At 39.0% G+C, this 12,487-nt stretch overlaps 1 protein-coding gene across 4 annotated transcripts in view; it reads left to right on the plus strand.

The window, feature by feature from the left end:
- The window catches only part of LOC117568048 (sex peptide receptor), an 83,877-nt gene that overhangs the window by 34,973 nt on the left and 36,417 nt on the right, over window positions 1–12,487 (plus strand). For all 4 annotated transcript variants that reach the window (XM_034248395.2, XM_052004527.1, XM_034248404.2 and 1 more), the window contains one exon: window positions 6,623–6,663. The gene's annotated coding sequence lies outside the window, so the exon portion shown is untranslated. The remainder of the gene's footprint in view (window positions 1–6,622; window positions 6,664–12,487) is intronic.

Genomic DNA, 12,487 nt, shown 5'->3' on the forward strand with positions numbered 1-12,487 from the left:
ACTAAAGCAAAGTAGTTGCAAGCCAGAGCAACAAAGCGAACAACTGGGGCGGCAAACAAATAAATGAATGTGCAACCAGCGCAAAGCGGTGGCAACTCTGGTTGCAAGTTGCGAGTTGTAAGTTGCAGCTGCAGAACTGTGCGCCACTTAAGTGCCAACAACAAAAAGCAATTCAAGTTGATTGGCAGCCAAAGATAAAGACGCGTCTATAAAACATTCTCGCGGCAAAAGGTATGCGGCAGCCTTTTTCCTCTCTCCTCTCTCCACTATTGTCGGATCCTCTCAACAATATGTGGCAAAGCTGGTGCTGCACTAAAAATCAATTGATTCGTTTGTAGCAAGCACAGCAAAACAATAACATCAAGCAGTCCATTTGGCAAATTCTCTCAGTCACTGTCGCAGTCTCCATCTCCATCTCTTTCTTCTCCCTCCGCTAACTGTCGCTTTCGATTGCTCGCGCTCGCTTGCGCTCTCGCTGACGGCGGCAATTGAACAAATTCTAGTTAAATTGAACAACATAAAAATATGTAAATTTCTGGTGTGTCTAACAACGGCATAAAATGTCGTGCGTATATAGAACAGAACAGAACAGATACATACACACACGGGTTGAGGCTGAGAAACAAGTGGTGCGTAAAACTGATGACGCGACACGTTGACAATCGACAATAGCAACAACAGCAACGAGAACAACAACAACAACGATGGCCATAGGCCGCCAATAAAATGTGCGTCAGCGACATCCTAAAACATGTCAGCAAGCTGTGTAGCATTTCAGCTGAGTCTGCTCGACCCACAGCTACGCTCGAAGGTGCCCAACTAGGCGTATGCTCAATATGTGATACATGCTTTGAATATGTGCAATATTTAAAATTCAAACTCTTGCGTTTATTATTTTGTATTAGTTGGATAAGTCAACTACATATATTAAATATTATGAATAACTCTTTTATTTACCAACTTATTATTAAGATGAGTTCGCAAAGTATTCAATATACTATATGAAACGGATATTTAACAGTAAGTTCAAAATGTTAGTACAAGTGTTAGTAATTATTAATACTTTGCGATTTGATTTAAAGCTGTCAAATCATATTTATTGTATTATATTAATTCTTATTACTCCATTAAAAAAGGAATATAAATTACCATTTTATTTTTTAATAATAATTTTTAATTAACTTATTTAGCAATTATTAGTGCCACTAAAAGTCTGTTCATTTATAATATTATGCGTTTTTATATTAATATTTTTAATGTAATTTAATTACTTTAAAAAAGAGCTCAAATAAAAGCTCTAAATTTATATGTTTTAGTTCTCGTTCAGTGTCAAACAGATGCACATTTACCGATTGTCACAACTACTTTGCAATTCCAACTAAATCCATTTTATTTCTACACAGCAACTGCTATTTCCATCAGCATTAAATGCCAGTTAGTTGGCAACTACTTTTATAGAGTTGAATCAAACTGAAATTGGTTTGTTTGGCAGATCGTTAAAATAAGTGTTTAGCTAACACAACTTTAGGTTCACTGTCAACATTGTTGACTGTTGAATCTTGTTGATTGATGTTTAGTTTGTTTTCAGTTGCCTAATTGACTCTGTCCATGTAAAGTGAATCAAACTAGCTAACAGCAATTTCGTTATTAATATGCACTCTGATTTTATTTGAACTATTTGCCACAACATGCAGGCAAATATTTAAATAATACATCCATTAATTCTCGGTGCAATTAAGTTTGAATTTACTGGGAGTGAGACTTAAATTTGGCGAGACATATTAATTTGCAAGTGACCAACAAAAAAGTGATTTGTGTGTCGCAGTCTCAGTCTCAGCCTCATTGGTAAATGTATCTTTTGAGGCATTCATCTTGCGGGTTAGTTGGCCACATTAATCCAAAAACGGCGAAATGGCTCAAAGCGATTGTTTGCAATTGTTTAGTTTTGTGTTTTTACTTTGTTCGTTTTGACTCGAGGCTGCCGCAGAGATTTCCCAGCTCATGTTTTTTGCATGTGCTTCAAGGCTGCTCGAGAGTCTTAAGTGTAAGTAAGTGGTCCAAGTGTAACGAGTATATGTGTGCCTGGCCTGAATGGGCCCAAAACGCCCATTTTGGCCAACGCCAACGCCAACGCCAAAGCAGATGCTAACTGGGGCACGCCCAACAACTTAATCAAAGGCAGGCCGCTGTCGAAAACAACAAGCGGCAGCAGCAGCAACAAGAGTGAGAACAATGAGCGAAGGAATAAATACAAATACCGATGCGACCATGACAGTTAACACCTTACGATCCCAGGGGTAGAACAAGGGGTTGAGGGGTTGTGTTTAGGGGTTGGGGTTGAGGCTTGCCACCGACCCAGTTGGCATCTCATTTATCAAGTGGTAAACAAACAAACGCGCGCCCATTGTTATTATTGGCATTATTGCGAAATAAACGATGGTGCACAGAGGGAGAGTAGAACGGTGGTAAAAAGGGGTGAGCATAGAGAGAAGGAGAAAGAGAGGGAAAAGGGTAGGAAAGGGTAGCAAAGACTGAGCTGTGGATGGTAATGGAGCTCAGATACAAATTGCTCAATTCAAAATTGTGCTTTTGTGTAATTTGGCCTGTCACATTTGCCACACTCCTCAACACACACACACAGAGACTCACACACACACACACACCAGCACACTCGGTGATAAGGACAAAGACAGATCTACCTATGGCATATTGATGCTTGCGTGACCGAAAGCCTTTCGCAAATGCCGAAACTAAAAATGTTGATTGTTATGGCAGCAACACAAATAAATTATCCCACAAGGATAAACGGGCACACACACACACACACACACACACAAGGACACGCCCCAAGGGGAATGCAGGGGAGAGAAGTGTGTGTGTGTGTGCATCTTGGAGCCATAAATTTATGCCCCCAAAAATATTCCTGATTTCGTAATTGCAGGCAACAGCATTAGTTGCCACAGCGGCTCAAAGGAACAAAAGTCTAGAAAGAGAGAGAGCGAGAGAGACAGAGACAAAGAGTGACAGTGGAACAGTGGAAAAAGCGGTACAGTGGGATTGCACACGCATTTAATATGAATAAATTAAGTGTATTATTTGCGAGAGTATTTGCTCTTTACGTATTATTTTTTGTTTCTTTGCTCTGTGTGCACTTGCTTTGCCCTGCTTTCATTTCGTTTCATTTTGCTGAGCACATAAAACATTAAGCATACGCCCCGTATGCACGCGTCGTCGTCTTTACATCAATTGAGACATTTAACAAAAGGCCGACGATGCCGTTTACCTTTTTTCTTTCCTTTTATTTTTGTATTTTTTTTTTTTTTTTTTTTTTTTTTTTTGAGCTGTGCGTGTGTAATGAATGTATAACACGCTCTCCAACCATTTGGCGATTTGCGATGTTGCGCACAGTGGCACCAAATCCATTGAGATTCCGAGCACATCATAGCGTTGCTTTGCCTCGCTTATACTCATTTTATTTTCGGTCACTGTGCAATGATTTTGCTGTTCAAAAAACGAAAACGAAAAAAAAAGGTTCGTTTTTGCATTTTAGTGCCCAATTTTCTATGCGCTGTTCATGCATATGCAGATGCTCATATGTGTGTGTGTGTGTGTGTGTGCGTGTGTGCGTGTTGAGCACTGACCAAGCAACTAAAGGGTCGCCTCCTCCCCCCTTTTTCCCTTCGCGTCTCATCCATGTCGTCCCTTTGCGTTGCTCAGCCGAACTACACTTAAACCATTTTTGTTTTATTTTATTTTTATATTTCTTTTGTTGGTCAATTTCTTTGCTGCTCGTTCAACGCTCGTTTAGACATCGTTTTGTCATTTTGCTACAGCGCTGACCCCACGACCTAACCCCTCCCCCATCCTCTACACCACTTCCACTTCCATTTCCATTTTTGATCTGCTCTGCTCTGCTGCCCTAAGCAGCTGCTTAGTCATGGGAGAGCTGAAGAGAGCAAAGTGCTGGACGTGTGCTTTAAATGTCAAACCCTTTTCAAAAATCCTAGTCAGACAGGCTAACACAATTTACATCCCCCGCCTCCATACCTCTCTACCCAGTCGCCACGTCTCTGTTTTTCTGGTTAGAAAGTAGCACGCATCGTAAATTTTCAGCTCGTTGTTGCCGCAATTTTCATACGCACCGTGTGCCCCGGTAGAAATGCGCGTGTGTGGCAGATAAATAAAATTGTATTATTAACACATTCGAAATGCCAGGCAATGTTTGGTCAAACGTTGCTAATGCGAGCTCCCTCAACAGGAGATGCATGCATTTGCCTATATCCTGTCTATCTGCCTCCTCTCTCTCTCTTTCTCTCTCTTTCTCTCTGTGTGTGCGCGTGCAGGCGCCTAATATCCTTTCATTTGAAATTGTTTACTTGTCAGCCTTGCCCCTTGCCCCGTCGTTGCGCCTCGCCTGTCTGTTTGCCGAACTGCCCATCAAATCGCAGCGTCTGCATATTAATCTTCAGCTCACACAGATTTAGACAGACAGACAGTCCTGGACCCGGGCCTCGAATATAGTCTTTGGCAGGCTGAGCATGATGACTGGATATGTTGTCATCCAAGCCAGATATCTGGCCACGCCCACCATTTAACTGACTGACTGACTGGTTGACTGCCTGACTGCCTGTCCAGCTGCCAGTCTCAATATTTTGCAGCGTCTTCTACTTAGACAGACAGACGAGACTGCAATTACTTTCATGTTAAGGACAAGCACGAGCTGAAGCTTAAGTCCAGCTCGCCCAGTCTCAAGTAATATTCAAAGTTCATGTGCAACCAAAAAAAAAAACCAAGTAAGAAGTGTGCTCGACTGTGAGATACTCGCTAATTATTTTGAATAAAATTAAAGTATTGAAATATACCAAATTAATACAATGCAAAAATTCAAAATATTTCTGCAGTATTAATTTTAACATATACCGAAAAATACACAAAAATCCTAAAAATCTACCAAATGCTATATTTGGTATATTGATAAAGTAGTACATTCAAAATATACAATAAGTGCAAAATACATCAGATTGATTTTTCCCACACAAAATAACTTTATTGGGATCGAAATACATACATAACAAAAAGTTATAATACCCTTCTACCCCATGGATAGCGGGTATAAAAACGAGCAGCCCATTGGGAACGAGCCACAAGAGCTGTTGAGAACAGCTGCGAAAGCCGCAACAAACTCAGATCAGATTAACAGAGTCTCTCCCAAAAGCCACATAACATTTATTATGCCAGCAAATATATTTATTAACTTACAAAGTTATCGATAAGCGGAGTATGCTAATTACTAATCGATTGCACTTTTAATACTTGATGAATCAATATAGACGATTATTAATTATTAGCGATAATTATGAATTGAAAGCGTAGAATTTTTTATACTTGATGATTTGCTGAATAAGTTTAGATTAGAAATAAAGTTGTTACTTCAATATGACTTACAATATTTTCTTTAAACATTATGAAAATGTAAGATAAGATTTGTTATTTTAATAACTAAATCTACGAAATCGAATTCATGATTAAATTACTGAATTACTAATGAAGCACACAAGCTAATTAAATGCTGTCACGTTAAGTTAGAAAATACAAATCAGTGTATGTTTAATTAATTTGAAAGCAATTAGTCTGCGATTAATAGCCATAGTCTAATCAATTTTGTATTAGTTGGGCAAGTTTAGGCTTTGCTCTCATTCAAAGACAAAGATTTACCATAACCAGCAGCTGTTGCTGTTGCTGTTGTTGCTGCTGCTGCTGCTGCTATCACTTAATGTCGTCGCATGTGACAAGCAACATGACAGCGACAAGTCATAGCAACGACTCCCAGTGCATTGCTCTGCTTGTTGGATGCTTTTTGTTTGTTGCATGTTTGCCCAAATGTTCTCGCATTGACCCTCAATTCAAGGCGCAAGGGTCGCGCATATTTATTGCCCCTGAAATAACAGGCCAAAGCTTCTAGCAATTAGCAACACAGCGTCAAAATGGGATTGCGCAGTTGTCTCCCCAAAAAATAACAAAAAAAAAAGAAAAAACAACTGCAAAACTGTTGACCTTACTTAAAATTTAATGAGTCGTGTGAGCGAGCGAGAGAGCGCTGAAACTGAGCCGCGGCTTTGGCAATTTATTTGCGCCCAACATTTTGCGACGGCCCCCAAAACAAATTACAAATCGGTAGCCCTTCTCCTGCTGCTCCTTCGCTTTTGGTGCGCAGGACATTACTCATCGTCATCTCGCGTCGCCTGCAAGTGACAAAATTATGCAAAAAAAAAAGGAAAACGAACAACGAAAAAAAAAAACATCTTTGTAAAGAGCACAAATTAAATGTTTAGCAGCTGACCCTTTGGGTCAAAGTTGAATTATGTGCGTGTGTGTGTATTCGATTTGAATAAATGTTGCCCGTCTTATCAGCCAGCAGCAGACATCAGCGACATGGCCAACTGGCCAACCGGGCGAATGCGCGATAAACGAACGACTAAATTGGTAGTAAAAAAAAGAAGAGAAAACGCATGCTTGATTAGGTGCAGAAGCAGTGTCACAAAAATGTGCAATAAACACAGAAACAACATTGAAAATTACTAATTTGCTCGTGTTTTGTTTTGTTTTGTTTTGTCTTTTGCAGAATCTGCTCGGGCCAAGGACGCTGGAGCACAGTGAGTGAATGTGAGTGACGCAAAACAAACTCAAAAAGTTTGATTTAATTGCCTCGAGGTCTCTTGGTTCGAATCTAAATTGAATTATGGCCAATTCAGTTGTACATTGTTAAAAGTTAAATTTACATCAAAAATCTCCTCAACTGGAGAGCTGTGAGCCGAGTGTCCTCGAGTGTCTGCACATCCTTTTTGTGTGCTGGGCTCCGTGTGCTAAAAGTTGGGTCGTAAAACGCAAAATTTGCTGCCATTTCAATGTAATATTCATTACCCTACCAGCACTTGTGAGCATGTCAATATTGGGTGGCGTTCTTTGGATAAGAAATTCAGTTAAATAAAATATGACAAACGGCAAACAAAGCCTTTGCTTCTAACTAACGAGATACCCTGGCAAAGCAACGAGCAATAGATGGCGCCAGTCTACGCGCAGATTGCCTGCTGTTATAACATAATTATCACAAACTATTTTGTAAGTGAATAGTTGTTGTATTCAAAACGGTTTTGGCAGTTTCAGTTGTTCTTACTGCTTTTGAAGCAAAAGTGCTTTGAAACTCTAAGCAACAGATGGTACCAGTTACTGCTATTATCATTAATGCATACTATTGTAATTATCTTTAACTAATAGTTTCTTGCTCTGATCTTTTTGATTTTTAGAGTATAGTAAAACAATTGTATTAGTTTTGTTACTTTAGTTTGTGCTAGATGCTATTAAACTAAAGCTAAAAGTTGCATAGCTTGAACATAGATTACACCTAATTTAAGCAGTTTATTTGCATACCCTGTTTCTACGTGGTATCTGCAGGGTATTTGCACATTCAATTGCAACAGTGTGTGGCGTAGCTGGGGCGACAAAATACTTATTAGAAAGCAAAACGAAGGCACAAAATTAACAATCTTAAGCTGCACTCAAAGTTGTTGTTTGTTGATTTTTGTTGTCGTTGTCGTTGCTGTCGCTGCTGTTGTTGTGACTGTGACTGTTGCTGTTGCTGTTGCTCTGGCTGCTGTTGCTGGCCAATCGTAAATTGTGTGCTCGTATCTTGATTGGCATTTTGAATGCCACTTGGCTTGTCTCTCACAGCCAGCGACAGATGTGGGCGTTTATTTTTGAAAGGAGGCTGGCCAGAGCAACAACATCTGAGGGTGTGGCAGCAGTAGCAACAACATCAGCAACAATATCAGCAACAACAATGACAACGCTGGACAATGAACGGCATGACCTTTCTTTTGCTGTTGCCCCTGACTCCGCTGACTGCGTTGACGAGCGCTGCTTTTCGATTTTAAAATGCTTAACAAACAAGTGGCAAATGCTGAAATCACAAATAATAAAGAGCAGCAACAACAACAACAACTGAGCGACAACAATGGACGCTGGTTGACAATAAGAGTCGTCGAACAACAAGTTTATGTGGCACACGCGCCAAGAGTCTGGATGAGATTTTGGCAGCCTTAAAAACTAACTAACTAATTAAGTCAGTAATTAACTAAGTAAGCAGCAACTACACAAAATACTTTTACCTTTCAGTTTGGGGTAATATTCTCGAGTCTTTGAGTAAGTTCTTTAACGACTCGCGAGGGAATGAAAAAGTTGGCAAGTCAATTCTTTGAGGTGACACAGCATAAATGGTAATTATAAAGTTTTCATGACTGATGGCCAGCACATCAAGTTGAGCGAGTTATTCTGATGAGACACTGAGTTTTGCCAAATGGAATCTTAACTGCCGACAAAAAGAAGCGAAAAGCTATAAAATCTAAATTCACTCGTTAAAGTTAAACACAATGCGGGAGAGAGGAGGGGACACAAAAAACAGCATCAAAATTTAAGAGCTGCGAATAAAATTGAGCTGCGGAGTCTGATGCCAGATAAACTGAAAGATTACAGCAGATGCGCTACTCTATAAAAAAAAAGATGTAACAATGTCATCGGAGAGCATAGTTAAATTTAAAGATAAATTGCATTTATTTCGCTTTCACTTTCAACAGTTTATTCCATTGATTTATTTGCTATTTTCAATAAGAATTTATTCTCGAAATTTTAAAGTCAGCAAGCAAGAATGTTTTATGATTAGTTTATTTGCCATAAATTATGTTGCACTCCCAATTTGTGTGTGGCTTTGCCTCCTCCTCGTCCTCCTCCTTCTGGTGGCACAATTATCATAGTTTCGACCACAATGCGAGCAGACAATGCACCGAACTGAACCCTGAACTGAGCATTAAGCTGTGAGCCAACATAAAATCTGCCCTCAAATCAGTGGTTTCTATGGTGGTGCAGTCTGCAGTCTGCTGCATGGTGGTTGCCTTGCCTTGCTTTTCTTGCCTTGGCTTCGCTTCGCTTCGTTGCAAGTGCAAATTCTCTTTTTCCGACTCGACTCGACTCGACGGTTTATAACTTTTGTGTTGGGTAATGCAACGGCAACTTTTATGCGCGCCACATTCGACTATATAAACTGTTTGGTCGGCCACGTTGGCCAACTGATTACGTGGCTCACAAATGGGCAAACACAATGGCCAAAAACAATGAGTCTGAAAAAGAGCGAGCGTAATCAGCATTGGAAAATGTGAATATTTTACGTATGTTTTTAAGTTCTTTAATGGTTTTTGCTGTTCCATAATGTTGCCAGATTACACTCCCACACACACTTGCACACACATATGTGTCTACAATATGTGTGTGTGTGTGTGTGTGTGTGTGTGTTTGTGTTATTATAGCGAGTCGAAGGGGTTTTGGCGAGCTTCGCTATGATTTATAGTTGTAATTAAAATCTATGCGCGCTATCAAAGGCCTCTGTGCCGCTTTGTGTGTGTACTGATATGTGTGTGTATGCCTGTTTGTGTATTTGTAGTCTCCGTTTGTGTATGTCGCAACAAATAAGCCGTTAAGACTTTTGTCAAAAGGCATAAAAAGGCGCACACACGCACAGCTAACCAAGGAATCCTTTTATGCCGGAATTTAATTAAGCCAAATCTCACTAAACATACACACACACATCCGTACACACACATCCGTACACACACACACACACACAGTCGCAGCAACTGGGGAACCATCAAAAGATGACAATGCCTGTCCAGCCTCGTGCAATATTGCGTTATTGTTTTTTGCCCTCAGCTATGTCAGCACCCCTTTCTCTTTCCCCTCTCCCTTGCCCCACTCTGTCCCACAGCGCGACTCGTACCCCGCTGTTTTGCCAAACAATTTCACACCCTTACCCCTCACCCCCTCTGGCCAGCGGGTGGTGCGGGGAGTGGAAGGGGCTGCTCGTTTGTTCGCTTGCTATCTTTAGTGTACAGCTTGCATATGAAAATTGGTCGCTTTGGCTTCAACCGCAGCAACTCTTAAGTAGAAACAGCAACAATAATATTAAACGGCGTTATGTATGACAGACCAGCGTATATCCTTACAATAGTTGATTCTTGTTACTATAGTTAATACAATAATGTGAATTAATCCTAATAAAACTCTATGAAATGAATCTGAGCTAAAGGAAAAATGTTGCTTAAAACTTTGCTATATTTTTATAATGTCCAATATAATAGAAAATAATGAGAAATTTATAGTAATCAACAAATAATTTTACATCAATAATTGCTATCCATACTTCACTTGGGACATTGAAAAATCCATTCTTAGAGTCATCCTTTTATACTTTTCGCCAAAAACAAACTACTTTAAACTAATGAATTTCATAGATGCCTGAAGAACTTACTTGCAATAACATAATAATTATAATAATTTATTGTTATTTAGGTTTAAGATATATTTGCTGAGAACAATATTACTAAGCTTAAAATGTAATACATTTAAATTGCTAATAAAATTATTAATTACTTATAATCTTCTTGATGAAAGTTATTACTTATATAGCTTAAGCAATTAATAATAATAATATTACAATTTGCTTTTCATTTTCTAGGTAATACTTAAACATAGAATAAACTTTAAAGTAACATAATGTTATTAATGCAGTTCAAGTGAAAGCTTAGTATTCTGAGAATATGAGTAGCTTTCACTTGCAGCTGCCCAATAATAATATAGTTATAGCATAATTAAATTTGTAGCACAACTTCGCCCGTAATTTCCCAATCGAATTAGCTGTTATGCCCCAGCAGTAAGAGTATGGCAAAAATGTTATCCACTAAAGTCCAGCAGACCCTTTAAAAAGCGGTCCCCAATGAAAATCTCATAGGAGCAGTCGTTGTTGTTGTTGTTTCTGTTGTTATTGTTTTGCTGTTGGAGATTCCTCAAGCGAAATCTGCTCATAGCAAGCATCGTATACTATAATCGTCAATAAATTTATTTATACCAACTGGTGGCTTTAGTGCTTTTTAATATACTACAAATCGCATTTGGAGTATTTTTTTTAGCCATTTACTACGCCACACGTTGCGTATGCGTAATATTTTGCTGCTGCTCTTCTTTGATATATATGTTATATGGCAAAATAGGAAAAAAAAAAAAACGAGACGTGTGAAAACAAAAAACATTTGTTTATTGCCCAAGTAGAATCTCACAGCGTGTGCTAATGGCTGGAATTGTTGGAAAAATGAGAATTAGAATGCCTTTGGCAATGGAAATGGCAATTATTTAATGCTGAAATTAAGTCAATCATTCTCATGCGTTTGAAATGGCTAGTAAAATTGTTTAACGATTTGATTAAAAGGCCACATTAAAAACGAATGATCAATGAACTCTTGCACCCATCGCAATTCCAATCCTATTTCAATCATCATTAAGTATGTGAGAACACCTCTGAGTTTAGATAAATGTAATCGAATGCCATTGAACTGTCAATTGAAGCGAAGTTGGTCGAATTAATTGCGATGCAAACGCAGACACATTGCTGATGAGTCCAGTTCTTGCTTTTTGCTTGCTGCCATGATATCAGCATGTTTTGCGCTGCTTTTAAGCGGTTAATTAAATTGCTCTCGAGACGAAAATGCCATCGAATGTTGAACCAAAAATAGCCATGTCCTTGCCTCGTTTGGTCAACGAACTTTTGGCAAAGAAAAAAAAAAGACCAAGTGAAAACGGATGTGGACATGCTTAAAGGATATGCGAGGAGACACTGCAGTGATTGCATAAGAGTTGCTTACAAATAGCATTGCAAGTACATTGAAAAATTGTCAAATACTTATTTAATTGCTGTAGAGTAACTAACAGCCAAGCAGAAGAGACAGACAGACAGACAGACAGAGACAGCTTGAGAGTGGGAATGAGACAGACATTTAATTCAATAACCGTTACCCGGTCTGCCAGTCGTCTCTATATAAAACTCAATTTAATGGGTGCCAAGTTTGTGTGGCTTTTGTGTGTGCGTCCGACGTTGAGAGGCTGTCAACAACAGTCAGCGCGACGCAGCAGCAGCAGCAGCCATAACAACGAGTGTGCAGGGCGTGACAGTCAGCAAAATACCCTCTAACAAATATTATTTGCTTGTCAACATCGATATAGTTTTAAATATTTATAATGAACTTATATTTTCGTCATGAGCTGCGCATTTAACTACAACGTTTAGACAAAAAAAAAAAAAAGAGTTAAGATCAAGTGTGACCTTACAACAAAGTGAAGTTTATGTTATTTTACAATACGGTCACGTTTGTTATGCCAAATATAGTCATATTTACAACAATCATAAATAATTTAGTCAACTGGAAGGTACAAAAGAATAACATAACGCTGCTTAAATAAATCAAAGAGTCTCTGTAATTGAACAGGGTATTTCGTAAGTCGAGTATGTAAAAGTTTTGCTTACTTTACTTGTTTTTGCTGCACTCGCACTTTTGCCATTACCACATGCAAATCTATTGAACTCGCTTGGCCACTTTAAGTTCCTCAAGTC

The sequence above is a fragment of the Drosophila albomicans genome, chromosome X, assembly GCF_009650485.2.
Source record: "Drosophila albomicans strain 15112-1751.03 chromosome X, ASM965048v2, whole genome shotgun sequence".
NCBI classification, from domain to species: domain Eukaryota; kingdom Metazoa; phylum Arthropoda; class Insecta; order Diptera; family Drosophilidae; genus Drosophila; species Drosophila albomicans.